The sequence below is a fragment of the Populus euphratica genome, unplaced genomic scaffold (assembly GCF_000495115.2).
Source record: "Populus euphratica unplaced genomic scaffold, PopEup_1.0 scaffold4290.1, whole genome shotgun sequence".
Classification (NCBI taxonomy): domain Eukaryota; kingdom Viridiplantae; phylum Streptophyta; class Magnoliopsida; order Malpighiales; family Salicaceae; genus Populus; species Populus euphratica.
Genome location: NW_011504092.1, coordinates 1 through 7,222, shown reverse-complemented (window position 1 = coordinate 7,222; position 7,222 = coordinate 1). Strand labels below are relative to the sequence as shown.

The 7,222-nt window shown below is 31.0% G+C and overlaps 1 pseudogene; it reads right to left on the bottom strand.

Moving 5' to 3' along the window:
* Window positions 1-3,768: 3,768 nt before the first annotated feature.
* Window positions 3,769-5,946, bottom strand: LOC105119991 (protein FAR1-RELATED SEQUENCE 4-like; annotated as a pseudogene).
* Between the last annotated feature and the right edge of the window lie 1,276 nt (window positions 5,947-7,222).

The window sequence follows — 7,222 nt, the reverse complement described above, 5'->3', positions numbered from 1 at the left end:
GACTAGTTGGATCAATTTCATTGACCTGGTCAACTTTTTTGGCATTTTAAATCCATTGGGAACAGAATCCACCGTCAGGGGAGACAAAGTTTAATAAATTTGCTGTAGATTAATTAAGATAAAAGGTCGCTATTCATGGAGCATATTGAGTTCAAGAACAAAAAAATAACTTGGTGGTAATTATTTAATGTAAAGAGTCCGACAAGACAAGTGATCTAATCAGAAGAACCTTATCCATAAGACTTTTTTTAAGGAAATGACCAATCAAATGTGAATATAAATTGTTTGTTTGTTTCACCTGATTTTGCACAGTACATTGACCTAGTCAACTTACTAATTTATAGTGTAAGGGACCGTTGATGCTCGAAAATTTTTAGTTATAATATATAAATATTTTGAATGTAATCAATATAAAGATTGCGGGAAAACTTCACACGACCACCCTATAATAAAAATATAAAAGTATATGTTTGAATTCCCCACTTCCAAAATACTGGCTTTTGAAAGAAAAAAAATCATCAATTAATGGTACGATAATTTAATAATTAAAATGAAGAAAAAATCAAAAGATATATTCCCAGAATCCAGAGTTGGTGTTGCAAATCTACATTTCACAGTAAATATATAAATATGTTAAAATTTCATTTCCATTATCATTTTTCTAGTCATATTAATCATATGATCTGTAATTCATAAGAAGTCAGATGTTTTTATTTTTTATAAAACAAATTGTATATATAGATTTTTTCAATATATTTTTGTAATTTAATGAAAGAGATAAGGGTTGTAAAATTTAAATATAAATTTAAAAAATTGAGAAAAAACTATAAAATATAATAATTATTTAAAAAACAAAAAAGAAACAAAGTTTGGTGTTGGGTGTACCCGGATAGGCACCCGTGATTTTGCTTTTTATTTTTTTTTGTTTACAAAATATCACCTGATTTATCCAGATTTTAGTTACTGTGGTGAGTAAAGAATTGAGGTTTAAGTTTTTTATTAAAAAAATTATTTTTAATTTTTTTATTCAAAACACCTATAAAATATCATAAAAGTTATGATAAATCTATCTTTAACCTTAAAAAACTGCTCCAAAAATCAAAATAAATCTGAGTTATTTTTTTCATGAACTTTAAAGATAAAAAAAAAAAGCCACTTAATATGAACTTCTTTCATCACAAGGAATCATTTGACACAAATATTGTCTATTTTGGTTGTTTAAATTAGCATCAACAACATTTTTATCTCTTCACCGCTGTAATCTGGTAAATTTTTTTTCCTTTCTCAATTAGGGACTAAAAAATAATAAAAAATAAGTTTTTATACTAAAATTAAATTAAAAAAATATTAAGATACTAAAATTATATAATTTGCATGAGTTTTAACGTTCAAAAATTAAAATATATATTTAAAACTCATGGCATGGCATCCATATTTGATATTTTTTTTATTTCGGTCCCACTTCTTTCAATCTTTTCTTTGATAAAAATTCAAAATTAATTAGTTTTTAATTAGAAATAAATCACTAAAACAAATTAAAATAATATAAAATCCTGTACAGTCCATCAATAATAATAATAATAATAATAATAATAATGATAATATATGGAATATTAATCAGTGGAACCTTTAAAAAAATCAATGTTTTTTAGAGTAATACAAATGATTAGGTAGAGGACATGTGATGCATGTGCCGGAGCGTCCAGCGAAGAAAAGCCTCACACTATCATTTAGAGATTTTCAGCTTTGAAATTATCATGAAAGTTATGATATGAAATCAGCAGGTTCCTTGCTTTCTCTTGCGCTTCCTCTCTCTTCTTTGATTTTGCCGACCAAAATCTTCCTGTTCTGTATCTTTCAAGGTGGGACATAAAATTTTGTACGCAAATCAAGAGAGGACAGGCCATCATTTTCCCATGTCGGGAAGATTTCAAACCAACCTGTAATCCCTCGAATTTCAAGCATATCTTGAAGACAAGTGATCAGCCAACACTGACATTTAACTGTGTATGAACAGATGAAAAGGACGATAATGTAAATTAGAGAGTTGGGACGTGATCTAACTTTTCACAAGTGCCTATTATTGAATGGGTAAAACACATTCATGGTCCCTCAATTTTTTATAATTGGTCATATTTGCCCTTTAATTCAATTTTAGTCACACAAAAACCCACCATATATTTTTTATTAATGATCGAGTGTGGTCCTTCCTTGCTCGTTCACAGTTGACGGTATGAGAGATTAACTTTCACAGTTAATTAAATTCATAGTTTAGCCAGTAGCACATTTTAATTTGTTAAAAACAGTATAGTTTATACTTTATATTTTAAAATTTACCGGTTATCTATACTTTTAAAATACTTAATTAGTTCAATAAATTTTTAATTCTCAAATAAGTGTATCTTATTTTTAATTTGAACGCAAATATACTATGTTCTTAAAACAAACTTTTAACAATTTTTTTCTTTAGTTTCAAAGTAAATAGTATAATTTCTATGAGTTTTTTTTATTTCAAGATGAATATTTTAATCAAATTACTTTTAGAATAAGGGGCGGAAGTAAGGGATGGCAAGCAGTGCGGCCCTGCAAAACATATATATTATCATATTAATTTAAGCCTCCCCTGAAATGAACCTAGCTCCATCTCTGTTTAGAATCAAACTATATGATATAAAAATACCATATTACTATCCAAAACTAAAAAAAGGAGGAGTATATATTTCAATTTCCCAGCCACTAACAAAATATTGCTTTAAAAAAAGTTTATCAGTGGTGAGATAATTAAATAATTAAAATGGTGAATAAAAATATGTGTTACAAAAATCCAAAGTTGGTGTGGCGTATCTGCATTCAATGAGAAATCAAATGATTATGTTACATTACACTTTCATCATACCATTTTTATACTCATATGATTAGGTACTGGCGATGTGGTGCGTGTGCAAGAGGGTCCAGCAAAGAAAAGTTTTCACACTTTTTATTATTTAGCTATTTTAGGCTCTCATAAGAAGATCAAGATCGGAGCTTTTAAATTAGTACGAATGAGAGGGTGTTTAGTACGGTGGTGGTGGATATTATTTTTTAAAATATTTTTATGTAAAATTATATTAAAATAATATTTTTTATTTTTAAATTATTTTTTTAATATAAAACGATATAAAAATATAAAAACATAAAAAGTTTACAAAATTATATGATATGAAATTCAAAATTATATGATATGAAATTCACAAGTCCATTGCTTTCTCAATGCACTTCCTCTCTCTTCTTAAAAGAAAATAATAGATCAAACACAATAACCCTTCAAATCCCTAGAAATCCACCTAAAAAAGATGGGAAGAATCATTTGAAATTTTATGAATCCAATCATCCAAATTGTTAGTTAGGCAATATCAAAGTTATAGTTATTTGAAATTTCATGAATCCAATCATCCAAATATATTTGTTAGGCAATATCAATGTTAGAATCATTTGAAATTTTATGAATCCCATCATCCAAATTTGTTAGGAAAATTCTATGTTATAAAATAATATAAATTATATTTTTCATGTTAGATAATATGAAGTATACAAATTTATTTTAAAATTGTCTCAAATATGCCTGTTTTTGTCCTAACCCTTGTGTATTTGTCACTAGAACACTAACCAAACAAAAACTTATGGAACCAACAAATAGCCATGCAATGATCAGTTTTATATATTTGGTTGCTTTCTTGCTCAAGGTTAATTGTATTATAAATCGGGCAAGAACAGAAGAGTAAGGTCTACGTGAGTAATGGAAGAGCCAAGAAGACTTATAACTAATTAGTTGAAGCTTTTACATACATGCAGAGATTAACAACTGCACAACACATCCTGCATTCTTGGGACCAGTGTTACAGTAATCAATAAATACAATTTTTTACAAGCAAATGCAAAATCATACTAACGAGGGAGTCTCGTCTCGTGCAAATGTGTTGAAGCTATGTTTTGGAACTGAGGCGGCATGATATTATGAAATACTGTAGGTACAGCATTTTGCAACTGTGCTGGCATCATATTATGTGATTGTGCTGGCCCCAGGTCAGATATGCCCTGCGATTAGTATAATAGGACGTTAAATTAATAAGAACTCAGAATGCAGATCATTGATGATGGCTCAACTAAAGCATCCCAGAAAGAAGTGGAGATAAATGGTTGTCATCATAAAGTTGATTTCTTCAGAAAATACACACAGAGAGAACTAAAGAGTATTAGGCTGCAAAAGAATTCGGCAAGAAAATAAACAAGATGGTAGTATCACAAACCATTAGATGGAAGCCTTCCTGTCCCCCAACGTTCACATCTCCTGACCGAGTTACCTGCTGCATACGTGACACTAGTTCTAATGAACACCGATTATTGATAAAAAAAAAAAATAAACAGCAACATAGTCAAAGAATATCAGCAATCAGCAGACCTTTCCCTTTTTAACGGCACTACTGTGGTTACTTTCCTTTGTGTTTGCTGCTCCAGCTCTTCTAGTAGCCTTGTCTGCACCAGTAACCTGAAGATCTAGTGCCCTCTCTTTAGAAGCATTCCTGTACTGATTCTCTTCCTCAATGCTCCCTGAGGTGTTAGGACAAGCACTGGTTTCAGCAGAGTTAGTTAAACTCGCACATTGTTTCAAAGCTTCTCTTATAGCACAAAGTGCGATGTTGTAACTCTCCTGTGAAAGAGACCCCTCTTCACCTAGTATTATGGCTCGTCGACACAAGTCATTATATCGACGGACCTTAGTTTGCACCTCATCCAATCTTTCACTAATGGGATGCCTGCTCAAAGCAGCATTTGTCCAACGTTGCAATACATATTTAGGTGGAATGCTAAACACACCTGACATTTGAAGAACAACAATAGCATGTCTACAGAGATAACCTTTGTATTCAAAAGAACGGCATGAACAATAAATATCTGATTTTGTTTCATTCCATTCCACCACGTAATTCTGACTGTCTTCAAAGTCCTTCACATTATACATTGTGGTTGTCTCATCCTCGCTTTCTTTCTTAAGATGACAAGCAGCTGCTCCCAGAACCTCAACTTGGAATTTCCTGAAAATTTCATGTGTGTACACCAGCGACATTTGCTTCTCGAAAGGTGATGGGGATTTTAACTCAGCCGTTTCATGCCATGCATCAAAATCTGCCTTGGCTTCCTCTTCATACCTATCTTCAAGAATCGATTTGTATTGTTCTATAAACTCTCTCATTGATGTTTCTGCATGCACATATTTGTCATATGAAGAGTTCAAGCTTTCAGAGCTTGAGATTGTAGACAATCCAGCAAAAAAAGCATCCTTTCATAAAGGTAGGCACCCAATATTTGCGATCTTCGAACAACTATTGTACCCATTCAACCTCTCGAAGATGAAATTTGTCAAGCAACTTCCACCATCTCTTTTCAAATTGTTCCTCGGTCCATGATTTAAAAATGCATTTATTAAATTTTACCATAAAATTATCATGCCAAGGACTCAAATATCCAAGCTGCCTAGGGATCTTCTCCAATATATGCCAAAGACAAAAACAATGACATGTTTTTGGAAAGACTGCTCCAATAGCTGCTTTTAAGGCGTTGTTTTGATCAGTGAGCATTAATTGTGGAGCACGTTCCCCCATTGCCATGAACCATGTTTGCATTAACCAAACAAAAGTATCAACTGTATCATATTCTGCTATCAATGCACAACCAAGCAATGTGGGTTGAATATGATGATTCACTCCTATAAAGAAAACTAAAGGTATTTTATACTTGTTTGTGAAATACGTAGTGTCAAAACAAACTACATCATCAAAGTTGCTGTAGTCTTCCATGCCTTTTGTATCAAACCAAAGCGAGTTTCTCAAGCAATGCTCTTCATTCAAATAACAGCATAGAAGAACTTAGGGTTCTCTTCCTCTTCATTCAAATAACAGTATAGAACAACTTAGGGACTAGAATGTAAATCCCAAAATAGAGTAGATGGAAAAGTGACATTAAAAAAAATTAAATGAAGGTGCAAGATGATAGTTTTCAACAAGAGAATTGAGACCTTGCATCCAAAAAAAAAAAGGAGAGAAGAAGAACTTTTCCCACAAGAGATGAGATTTTGTGCAAGAGCAACCACACATGAAGAAGAGCAAAGAAGAACTCTTCCCATAAGGGAAGATAAATGGTCAAAGAACTATGACAAGAAGAAGGCAGCAACCTGAAGAAATGAAATGATCAAGATGTGGTACGAGAGAGATATCATATGAAGGAAAGAACTCTTCCTATAAGAGATGAGAAATGGCCAAAAAGCCATGACAAGAAGGAGGCAGCAGCCCGAAGAAATAGAATGATTAAGATGTGGTATAAAAGAGACCACACATGAAGAAGAGAAGAACTCTTTCTATAAGATACGAGAAATGACCAAAGAGCCATGACAAAAAAAAGTAACAACCTAAAGAAATGAAATGATCACTTAAAGAGTCAAATGTTAAAAAGAGGTGTTTAGCTAGAGAATTGTGGCAACAATCACAAAAAGAGAAATATGACTAGGACTTGCCATGTTCAGACAATCATTATGGGAAGAAAAGCAAATTCAAGAAATGGCAATGGAATGCCATTAGCTAGCCATGATAAAAGGAGTGACTAAGATAAAGGTGAAAAAGATATCTTTCCAAGATGAAGATGGAAGTTAATTCTAGAAAATTAATTATAGATGCAAAAATAAAAGATATTAAAAGTTATCATGAGACCTCCATTACCTTTCAAGTTTTAAAAAGTGTGAAACTTTCAAAATTAAAAGGGAGTGTTGGAATTAATTTTAAAGTTTATATTTAAAATGTCTTTTAGTTCTTTTAAATATCTTCTAGGTATATAACTGTTAAATATATATTTATCTTTTACGTCTTTTTGAATTACTCTAGAGTAGTATAAATATATGTATGGAGCATTATGAGTCAAAGTTCCAGTCCATTAAAACTTTCAAATCCATTGAAACTTTCATTTTCTCCTTCAAATATATTTATGAATGAGATTTGTCTTACACCATGGTTTTATCTTCTCCTTCAAATATATTTCTAACATAGCAAATTTTGTTGATTTAGCAAGTTTTTATAATAATAATATTTTAAGATATAATTTATATTATTTTCTAATATATCCTATTAAATAAAAGTTTTTTAGATTTAAAATTTAATCAATATTCTAATATCATATCAAAGAATCATCTCAACTC